The sequence below is a fragment of the Piliocolobus tephrosceles genome, chromosome 5 (genome assembly GCF_002776525.5).
Source record: "Piliocolobus tephrosceles isolate RC106 chromosome 5, ASM277652v3, whole genome shotgun sequence".
NCBI lineage: Eukaryota > Metazoa > Chordata > Mammalia > Primates > Cercopithecidae > Piliocolobus > Piliocolobus tephrosceles.
The window spans coordinates 106,361,107-106,373,225 of NC_045438.1; the positions used below are offsets into that span (position 1 = coordinate 106,361,107).

The window sequence follows — 12,119 nt, forward strand, 5'->3', positions numbered from 1 at the left end:
GTGCTTTAGAACTCAGATTTCTACCATCTATTTGGAGTGTAAAGACAAAAGGAAGCCCAACAAAACCAAAGGCTCAATGGTATCTATTCCTAGGGCCAAGGTATTACCCCAGGCTAACCCACCTGCCCTGTGCTGAGTAACTGGATATGCCTGTTAGTGCTCGGAGTCACACACATGAATGAGTGGGAGAGGCACCAAGGTGCCTTTATTCATTCATTTCTCAAACTCAACTCCCTTCAAATCTTGACTCTATTTAATAGACCAAAGGATGTTACTCATATTTATTTGGTGTCAAATTATTTGTTTAAATCTTTACATCTACAACCTGAATGTAAACTGCAATATCCAGCACAACATTGTCAGACAGAGTTGCTATATGGTTATGTAGCTTCATTACTGCCTGGCTAATGCTTAACATGCTTCATCCTTTACAGCTGAAAGAAGGATGTTCACTGTATTTAACCAGCCATACTGCATTTAGAGGTAAACAGCTTTTATGGACTATTTGCCCAGACACTTTCAGTAAACTACCAACTTGAGGCCCTGATTTTATTTTGGTCAGTATATGCAAATATCCACATGCAATTACCCAGAAAGAAGAAAAACTGGTTAACAAGAAACCTACCGTCATGTCAGATGCTGGAAATCAATCTTTACATATTTACAGAAAGGGTTTTAAGATTCATAATCCACTTTTTCAGTCTGTCTCTTATATTTCATTAGTCAATTGGAAGTGGCATATGAATCATTTTGCTTTCTCTGGAAAAATATTTTCACATTTTCCAATTCCTTTGACAAAGAAGTTTTCGTCTATTAAGGGATGCAAATGCTATTTGGCTATTGCCTACTTTTAGAATTCAAACTAACTCTTCAAATGTTTTCATTTAGAGCATATGCTCTCAAACTATCTTATTGCTTTACTAACACAATGGTAAAATTGGGTTCCCAAAATGTCAAAACCCTAATGGAGTCTTTATTTCCAAGGGTAAAATAAAAGACAGCCAACACTGTGGGATGAAAACTATCCTAAGCCTTTTCCCCTCTCTGTAACATTTAGAAACTAAGAGGAAAAAAGTGGGATTGCATTAACAGACTTCCGAAACAAAATGTTACGGAAGTGTTTATTTTTTAAAAGGAGAGTTTTAAGAGAACAGGATGCTTGAATATGACCAACTCCTACTCAAGGGGAAAAATAACCACAGACCTATGCTGAGATGGCCCCAATAATTCAAAGAAACCACGCTAACCAGAATTTGATCTATACACAATTAATATGAAATTTTTTTTTTAACAAGATGGAACACCTATAACAAAATTTAAGTCCCTTCATCTTTTGGCAATAAAATAAGTGAAATTTACATAAGGATATTTTGGAAGGGTTGAAAGTCACAGTCAGAATCAAATAGAAAACTTTCCAACCTAGAAAGCAAAATGGGAACTTTCATAGCTCCTTAGTCTACCATATCTAAATACAAATAGTATAATGACTATCCAATAGGTACTTAGTTCCAAAACTAATACAAGCAATTTATCATGAAAAGCCTATACCTAATAAGCTGTTTTTCTTCTCTGTTCTGCCCCATTGTCATATGCTTGAGCTTAATGAGGACTATCCTCTGCAGCTGCTCCTGAGGGCAGAGAAGCAAGTAATGGAGTAACAAAGGAAGCCTGAGGAGCCCCTGGACCCTGAGGACCTTCTCTCTGGCTGGTCACAGCCACTTAGGTTTCAATGCAGAAGATTTCAAGACTGGTTTGAGAAAAATAATCTTATTTTGGGGATTAGGTTCCCTGTCAAAGGCCATCAGATGGACAGCTACTTACCAGGCAATTAGCCTAAAGCTCTTAGGTAATGATACAAAACAAAACAAAACAAATCCCTTATATTTTCCTGTTGAAACCTTTTATTCTGTTTTATTGAGGCTTAAGCAAAATAGCTTTGCCCATAACTCACTGTGGCCTGGAGTTATGACACCAACTTGTATTTGGCCAATTAAGAAAGAGGTCAAACTGCATTCTTCTTAGAAGGTCTATTTAGTTGACAAATGACACTTAACTGTTGTTTTTTCATATAATCTTTACTCATAAGTTGCATTGATGATGCTCCAAGAGATAAGGGACCAATGGTAATTCAAATGGGCACCTCTGAAAAGATTTATCAATTTTCCGTCCCTTTCCAGCCAGATTTTTTTGGAAAACCTTGGGAAAGAATGAAATTACCCACCAATCTGAGACTGTATGCGAGTTTTTGCAACATTTAATTGGAAAAAAAAACAAGAATCCCAACATGGCACCCAATAGACCTTCACAGATAAAATCATTGACCAAACGAGCACTGTGAGTCATTTCGGTAGGCAGATACTCCTTAATGGGACCTCAAAGGCCTCAAACAAGACATTACTGAGTTCATTCAAGAAAAGAATGGGTACCAGGCCTCGATAATACTCTCCAATTCCATTATATTTCAGTGCCTTGAAGGTCTGATAAGTGTTGGTGAATTTGTTATGATGCTTGTGGTCTTGAAGCAATGTCTGAACTATTTCTAGTGGAGTGAAAATTGCTTCTGCTGTCCCTGCAAGCACTGCTGCCACGCAACAGGTTGCAAACTCTGGAGCACTGACATACTTGTGGAGAAGGCAGGATAAATCCTCATAGAGACCAAACATAAGTGCAAGTGTAGTCGTCCTCTGCATTAATAGGGGAAGGATTCCAGGATACAAGTTTCGAAATCCATCCCTTCTCAACTGAAGTATTGCATCCCGTGTTTTGAGGCCATACAGCTGTTGTGGAAAGACGACCTTCTGAATGGGAAATGTGATTGCGACGTTGTTGAAGGCTGCACAGCCGCCACACAAGTAATGCTTCATTTCATCAACATTTGCAATATGAGGTGATATATCTTGTTCTGAAGATGTTAGTACTGGTGGCCTCTTTTCATAGGCTTCTGAATCCATCGTGTTGCTTAAGATCTTTCGTTTTCATGAAGGACTTTTTTTTAACCTGTAACACAATCTGAGCCTGGAGTTTGGCATGATGATGCTTTCTGATAATGCTCTCAATTTCTTCCATTGTTATTATTCTGTTAGTTTCTCTCTTCTGGAGTCAATTTTGATAACTGAATTTCCGTTCTCCAGGCGCCCATTTCCCCAACCTGTGAAAAGCGGGGAGGGGGTTGGACAAGAACACTAAGTCCTCCTCCGTCTCTGACACTCCACAGTCAGGGGTCCCGAGCTCAGGAGGCCGAAATCAGTCTCCCGTGGGCGGAGGGGGGGAGCTTTGCGCGGTGCCAGCCCTGCTCTCCCCTGGGGGCAGGCAGAGCTCCGCTCCTCCCTGCCCCCGTGGTTTCTGCGAACCAGGGAGGAGCCTCCCCAGCCCGGGGCGCTCCGGAATGAAGTCACAGCCTCCTTCGCGGGAAACGTCGCCCAACTGCTGTATAAACACCTGCGGCAGGCAGGAGAGCCGGGAGCCGAGGAGGCTCAGAACTCATTCCCCGCGCGCCGCCTGGGTGGGGCCAGCAGCGACTGGGCCAGGGCAGCCAGAGCGCGCAGAGGACTGGGGTGGGACCCGAGAGCGGCCGGCTGCCCCGACGGGCCCTGTTGTGTTTTTTCTAATCCTCTTTTAATGAACAAACGAGTTCGTTGTAGGGTGAGGTAAGGTAAATTGCTTTTACCTTTTTCTCGTTGTGCATTGGATCACAAAATACTGGTGTTTGGTTTTTACTTTGTGTGTCAAATGCTAGGATAAACTTTCAACTTTGTTGGCTCAATGCTTCATTTGCTGCCTAAATTAGACAAGATCTCATTAAGATGGAAAATGTGTGCCCCTCTCCTCCAAAAAAAAAAAAAAAAAAAAAAAAAAAAAAAAAAAGGTTATGAAGCTCTACCTCCCAGGATAAATATATTTGAAGATGGAGCCTCTAATTAAGTAAATTATGGTTAAATCTGGTCATAATGGTAAGACTGTTTCGACGAGATTAGTGTCTTTATAAGAAAAGACACCAGAGAGGTTGCTCACTCTCTTAGTGCACTGAGGAAAGGCCATGTGAGGTTACATACAATAGAAGCCATGTACAACTGAGGAAGAGAGGCCTCGTCAGAAATCGAATAAACAAGCACCTTGATCGTAGACTTCTAGCCTCTACAATTGTGAGAAAATTGATTTCTTGTTGTTTAGTCCATCCAGTCTGTGTTATTTTGTTATGACTGCCCAAGAAGACTAATAGGATCAGATGGTCTTAAAATACTATCACAGGATCCTTGGGGTGTCACTGCGCCAGCCAGAAACCTGTGTGGGCTGCAGCACCTCTGTGTGAGAATTGCTTTCGTCCTCTGGGCTCCTTCTGCCCAGCCCACTAGGCCTAGCAGGCTGCGATCCACTCTTTCTACCCACCGGGATCCCACGCCTGCTATGGGAGAGCCAGGCACAGAGCGACAGGGGAGGGGTGAGTGGGTGAGCAAGCACGAGGTCCGGTCACTGTGCACAGCCAGGCATATTTTAGGAAAATAATAAGTGAATTTTAGTCAAATATTATGCTCTTACCATGGAGTGACTATGCAAGCCAAGAATAGTATTATTGATAAAAGCCTTGTGGATATCACAGTTAATTGGTATCAGTACACATTATAAAAAGTTAATTTATCAAAGAAGAAATAACATATATAAGAAAATAACAAATAAAAATAATAAAGTGTAACAGATTATTAATCTCTGAAATATGGAGACAGAGAAAGAGGTTTTCTATGTTACTCCTGTAGACAGATAATAAAAAGGATTTCCTCATGGGAGTTTCCTCTTTTGTGTTCTAAATTAAAAAATAATCTTCAGATCAAAATATTCCTGAACTTGGCGGTGTATTTCCAAATTGTTCTTGGTGAAGTTATGTCAGTTAGAGAGATGTGTACATGAATTAAAACATGAAGAACACTGTTTGGCTGAGAGAATAATAAGACTTTAAGAGAACTGCAGCAGGTAAAAATGGTGTTGTAAAATCAGATGTCTCCAGAATCTGGCCAAAGACCAACCATCACCAACTGTAGTGCAATGAAACCTCCAGCACTGAACAGAGGCAACCAAGTAAATTCATAGCCATACACATAAAAGAAAGGTGTGACCCACAGGCTATAATGTGGCAATTCCTGATCTAGACAAAGAGAAAACAAATAAACAAATACTAGACATAGGAAACTCTTGAGTTTGAAACATTAAGGAAGACAAAGTTTACCTAGTAAGGATTAACACATGATAAGACTTTTTTATCTTATGAGCACTGGGACCATCTTAAAAGACAGACTTCTTGGACGTATGCCCACTCTATAAACTCCCTCTTAAAAAGACTCAAAAAAAAAAAAAGTGACAAGGACAAACAGAGAGAAAAGTTAGAGTGCTGCTACTGACATGTTTTTACCAAAGATAAGAGTTTTCAATTCATGAACACATAAACGAATGATTTATAGAGGAGCGATTCCCCCATTCTCAGGATATAAACTCAGCCATCAGGTTTGAAATAAGAGATCAGTAATGTCTCTAAAGGAGTAAATAGTAAATATTTTCCGTTGTGGGGATCGTATTGTCTTTGTCCTATCTGACTCTGCTGGTGTGGCAGCAAAGAAAACATAGACATAAATGAACAATTAAAGCCTGTGGGCTATAACTGATCTAGACAATAGAAATCGTAGCTCAGGCTAAATGTGGGGCATAATTTACGATTGTGGTCAGAAAGGTTCCCATATAGGATACTTATTAGATGACAGGATAATGCACTGTTTCTGAATTGAGGGTCTTCAACCATGCCAAGAAGATCTTGAAGTGATTTCCAGAATGGATAATTATAGTCTCTTCCACAAACCATCAAAACATCTGTTGATTAAGGAAATCTTCGTTTATTAAATTTGTGCAACAACAAAACACACTACCTGGATACAGCCTCAATAGTGTCTCAAAGACAGGATGTTAGCGAAGGGCATTTATGGGATTTTAAAATATCAGCTCAAGTGGCTTAAAGTGGGTCTTTAGAGATGGGGAATGTTTTGGAACTGAATAAAGTTTTTACACAATAGTATAGGATTGCTAGACAGAGAAGGGTGAAGATTTTGAAGACTAGATGGAACTGTTGTCATAATAACTGAGCTGTTTCTTTAGGTGTAAAAAATGTCTGACAGTTGTTTGCTCAGATGTGAGCAAATAGTTTTCTCAGATACTTTTGTTTCAATAATTTCTTCAAGCAAACAGTAAAGTTATTTATTAGTTCACAATCCTAACTTCTTGGGTGAGGATTTCTTGGAGTTAACGTTAAATTTATATAGGCACAGGGGCTTTTATTTTTAAGGCAGACAGAGGCAGGGGCACTTCCCAGAAGAGAAAAGTTCCAGCTTAGTAATAATATAAATGTTCACACCGCAGTATTTTTATTGCCTGCCTACTTCCACTTCTTGCCAACTAGTCAGTGGACTCTATAGAACCAGAATATGTATTTTAATATGTAGATCCTTAATAATGATAATCTATTAATTTTAAGGATACTTTTACTTAAAAGGAAAAGAAAATAAGTAAATATAGTGGAGACTATAATATGCCACCCAGATCTCTTTTCTCGCATGAAGGTGCCATTCTAGCTACCTACTCAAATTTTGCCAATTAACAAGTCTTCACGGTAAGCTCTCTTTCACATTGTCTCAGCTGTAGAAAACTGCTTTTCCCAATGTCATGACTCTTTCTGTGGGCAGACCCCTCCAATGACCTAACGACATAGAAGTATGAAAGTCCTCCTCTCAATTTAGGACAACTCTGAAGTGTATCCTAGTTTCAGAAATCCTTGTGGGGTCAGGTGAAGCATTTGTTGCAACTGAATAGCACTCAAATTTTCTATATTTGTAATCCTCATACCTTTTCCTCCATTTCAAGAACACTAATTCCAGCGGCACTCCCTATAAATTTCCTGCATGCTTGTCTATGTGTCAGATTCCATTTCCTTTGTAATTCAACTTGAATGTTGAAGTCAGAAATGATCGAACAAGCACATTTAAAGTTAAATTTTGGAGTTGAATCACTTGCTGCCTTGACAGTGAGAAAACTGTCATTGCAGGTAGATGAAATATAGACAGTTCCTGAAAAAAGATAGCTATGTAATTTATAAAAGTTACCAGTGGTAAGCTTTATGAACTAGTGGTATGGTTTATTTGTGGAGAAAACATATTTGCTATGTTTAGATGAGAAGAATAGTAGAGTTGAAATAATGACTATAAGGACAATGGAATTGGGTGGCTATAGCTAAGCTGTCTTAATAAACTGAAAAATGAGAATAATTACTAATTAAAATTAAGTATGCTTCTGCTTATAAATGTAGATAACAGAAAAAGGTCACTTCATTATATAATTTAAAAAATCAGGTCAACTTTAAATTCAGATTTTATTTTTAGACTCCTTGCATAGCTAAGGAGGCAGAACAAGAAACTGGCCAAAATCTAAGGATAAAATACTTTTCTTGGGAAACAGTAGATGTGAGTACTTGCTCATCTGGGTTACAAGCCACTGGAAATCTGTAAAAAGAGTTCAAATAGAATGTTTGAAAAAGTTTTAAAAGCTGAAAGTAAAGTGGTGAATAGTATAAACCTGTGGCCTGGGAGTCACAGAAACTGGGGAAGTTCATACCCTTTTGCAGGCGTACTTACACAAACTCTACTCACAGATGATATCAGAAAGATCCCTAAAAATTTTGATTGGAATGCAAGGTGGGGTTGGGTAACAGAAGCTGTATAAAAGTGCAAGAAATTCTACCCAGATCTTTCTTGCATACCTTCACTGTGAAGCAAAAGCCTTAGTCGGTAGGTATAAGGACAAAAAGCATTGTTTTTAAGACATTGGTAAGGACTAATTGCATCTGTGGGAAGGAAAAAGGGGAAAGTTGGTGGGGGGGGGCTGTTCTTAGGAGAAGGGCAGGATAGGTACTCTGCCCACAACTACAGTCCTTGGTGGGTAAAAAAAGTCAGCCTGCATTCCTGAGACTCGGGAACATAGTCATACCTAAGACAGAAGTTTAATCCAGAGCCACAGAGGATGGACTCCTCCAACTGCCTTCCTCGTGACCAATTTAACAAGTTTTGAGTAACAATCAAAGGTATTTTATTCCTGGAAAAAGGACAGAAGGATCAAGAGAATGCAAAGGACCCTTCATGAGGCAAATATAAACGAAAGACCTAAATTTTATACTCTAAACGACATTGCTCTAAAAACTCAATCTGTACCATAAACACATGATGTAGCTATAGGAATTTGAAACCTGTGGTTCACTGAGGGTACTCATAGCAACCAAAAACTAACATCTAACCCTACACAACTCCTAATTAGATTACTTAACACCTTGCACTAAAGGCCCAGTAGAAGAAAAGTTGTGGCCATTTTCAGGAGTCAAGCTGTTTTACTCAGCACACACAGGCATGATACTAATATTCAGACTGTCTGTTAGAGAATTTAAAATAACTGTGATTAAAATATGTTAATGATTCTAATGAAAAAGTTGCAAGATCAGATAGAAAGTATCATAAAATGAAAACTAAAAGAAAAGTTACATGAAAATGCTATAAAAATTGTAAGAAAAATATATTTGGAAAAATGCCACTGTCAGAATCTTCAACAGACCAAAATACCTAAGGAAATAATTAATGAATTTCAATATGAGGTCATTAAAAATTATCCATACTGAAACATAAAGAGAAAAAAGGAGAAAGAATAAAAACTATATTTTAAAAGACCACCAAAAGCTATAATTCAATGTTAAACATAATATATGCATAATTTTGTCTCAAAAAAAGGAGAAAAAATATATCAACACATAATGGATGAGAATTTTGCAAAATTATAATAAAGAGCCACCACAGATTCAAGAATCTCATCGAAAACCAAACGGGATAAGTAAGGGCACCCCACCAAAAATGTCACCTAGATATATCATATTTAAACTTCTACAAACAAAAGATAAAGAAGAAAATCTTGAAGAAAGCTGTCGGGGGAAAGGGATTGTTATATAAAGGAGAAAATTGTGAGAAATACTAAAGACTCTTTTTCTGAGACTATGTAAGTCAGAGGACAATAGAATGATATCAATAAACTGGCAAATGGAGTTGGGGTTACCCTGAAAACACATAATCCACAATTCTATTTCCATCAATATGAAAATAAATTGAAATGCTGAAGGAATTAAAGATGACATGCTGTGCAAAAAGAAAGCATAAAGGAAATGAAGTGACTATATTAATTTTATCATAATAAGTTTTAAAAGTATATTACTAAAGACAAATAATTTATCATCACAATTAAAATGTTTATTATCAAGAGATAAAAACTGTGAATATATAAGCATGTTAAAACAGACCCCAGGAATATAGTAAGCAACACAAAGAATTAAAAGAAGAAATAGACAAATTTTGAGTGACTTCAGTATTCCATTCTCAATGATAGATACATTTACTAGGAAAAAAAAATCATCAAATATATAGAAAATATAAACAACAAGAATAAATAAAAGACTATAGCAACATATAACCAAATAGGGCATCAACTTCTCACAACCCTCTGGGATGATGTCTGGTTTGCAGTACCAAATAAGCCCCCAGAAGGTAAGGGGAATTAAGAATATACAGCAGAAGATGGAAATGGTTATTGTTCTGTTGTGGTCCTGAGAATAGCTGCAGAAGCAAGGACTGGAACTTATTCCATTAACCTTAATCTTCTAAGTACCTCAGCAAGAGAGGTTTCCTGTGACCCACGAGGAACTACCCCCAGACCTCATTTCAAGTAAGGGGACTATAATTGACATTATGATACACTGATTAGATGTATTTTCATGCATGAACTCCCTGTCTTACCAACACACTAATTGTTAATTCTGCCCAAAGACATTTTTGCATTTAAGCCTTGTTTTTGAATTGTTCCTCTGAAGAAAATTACCATGACCCACACTATTACTCCTTCCAATAGTAGCCTCACCCATGGCTCACCAAAGGAAGGGTAAAATGTCCTGGTTATGTCACTTCAACTTGAAACAATTCTGATGGGCCATGATATCTCCAGAGTACTCCCAAAGGGTAACCTTTTGGTTGGGAGTGCATTAAAACTCATCTTTGTCATTTGCTCAGTTCTTTATTTCTGTTCCTTCCACAGATGATAATCCCAAGAGAACTCCACAGCAAACATTCTTCAGGCTAATGTATGTCTCAGAATCTGTTTTCTAGCACCTGGGAACCCAACTGGCCATGGTAAAGTGGAGATTTATTTTTCTCTTATTTTCAATGTAGAACAGTACACCATCTTTTCTTATTAGTGGGAACGTTATTTTTATTTTTATTTTCTGACTGTTAATATTGTAACATACATTTCTTAGCCTTTATCACATGTCAAGTCTCAGCTAATGACCGAAAATATTTCACAATTTTCTGTACATAAGCTTTTAACATAACCAGTAACTTGAGAAACTACATATATGTTTTAGGTCTTGTCTAAGAAAGAACATTTTTTTTCCTCACTGACATTGCCTCGTATTGTTTTATAAAAATTTACTTACCTACCACATTTTTTCCATTCATTTTAAACTGTAGTCACACCTACAGGCTTTTGAAATTTTATGTTATATTTTTCATAATGTTTTTGAAATCTACTTTCTTAATATCTTGTGTTCAAATCTGACAACTCTTTACATTACTTGTCTATTACAAACACTAAAATGAAGCAGTCTTTTTTCTAAACTTTTTCCACATCATAAATCCATTTAAAAAAAATTGTCACATTGAAAAAAGAATAGCAATATCCATTGTCACTTTTACTTTCAAATGGGTAAAGTACTCCTATTTTTCCTTCTGCCAGTGAATTATATCTGAAAATATAAAAATTAAATATATATTTCTATAATATATTAAAAGTCATGAAATCATTCAACAATTCATTTTTATTTTTATTATGAATAATTGGCCACAATTTATAATGCCAGCCATAAAAAATTTTGCATACTGCTTTATTTTTATTTTTTAAGTTCTCATGTACCTATTTTTAGTGAAACTGTAAACTGTCTTTTAAAAACATAATAGTGAAGAGAGTACATATATTGACAAAGTGATAAACACTTTGTTTAGTTTTCCATTCATCTATTCTTTTTTTATCAATATTTTTTAAGTGCCTACAATGTGTCAAATGCTGTTAATAGGTAATTGGTATAGAAAAGTGATGCAAAGAACAAAAAAGACAAAACTTCATTTCCATGGAATTTATAATCTGCTGAGGTGAGACAGACAATGAACATCATAAATAAGTGAATTATGCAAAGTGTGGATTGGCAAACTTTTCTTCAAAGGACCAGATATTATATACTTCTTTAGGCTTTGCTCACCACGGTATCTCTCTTACTTTTACAAACTGGCACTGTGGTGACCAAGCAATCCCAGACAATAGCTAAATATATGGGCATGGCTATGTGTCAATAAAATTTTATTCACAATAAATGCTATAGAGAAATATTAAGTAGAATGAGGAAGATGGAAAGTATATGTGCCATTTTAAATAAGATGGTCAAAGAGTAGTCACTGTAAGGGTGATAGTTGTGCAAAGACAAAGAAGATAAGGGAGTAAAGTCACTTGGATATCAAAGGAAAAATGGTCCCAAGAGTAAGAATTATGTTAAAGATTTCTACTAATTACTACATTGTAGTGTGACCTACAAGGGGTGATATTTTCTAAGTTTGCACACAAATGATTGTCCTTTTCTGTTTGTCAAAGCTAGTATCTGTTCTGTGTCTGTACCATCCAGATATCACCAAAACTTACCACATAAAAAGCATATACCTCTACTTTGGAGACTGAGGCAAGAAATTGCTTGAACTTGAGAGGTGGAAGTTGCAGTGAGCCTAGATCCTACCATTACACTCCAGCCTGGGCAAAAGAGCAAGACTCTGTATTTAAAAAAAAAAAAAAAATGCATATAAATATAAAACATGAGTTTGGAAATTTGGGAATTATAAGTTTAGTAAATAATTCATTATTATATAATTATGTCCATTTCCATATGGACTAATTCACATGTATAATATTGACATGCTATTTACATGCTTTTTAAATATTAAAAATATGAAACATTGCAT

General features: G+C 36.7%; 1 pseudogene across 1 annotated transcript; it reads right to left on the minus strand.

Annotated features, from left to right (window-relative positions):
• Window positions 1-1,116: 1,116 nt before the first annotated feature.
• On the minus strand, window positions 1,117-3,485 carry LOC111526279 (annotated as a pseudogene). The gene has a single exon (XR_002726325.2). The product of XR_002726325.2 is annotated as a solute carrier family 25 member 51-like (transcript).
• Between the last annotated feature and the right edge of the window lie 8,634 nt (window positions 3,486-12,119).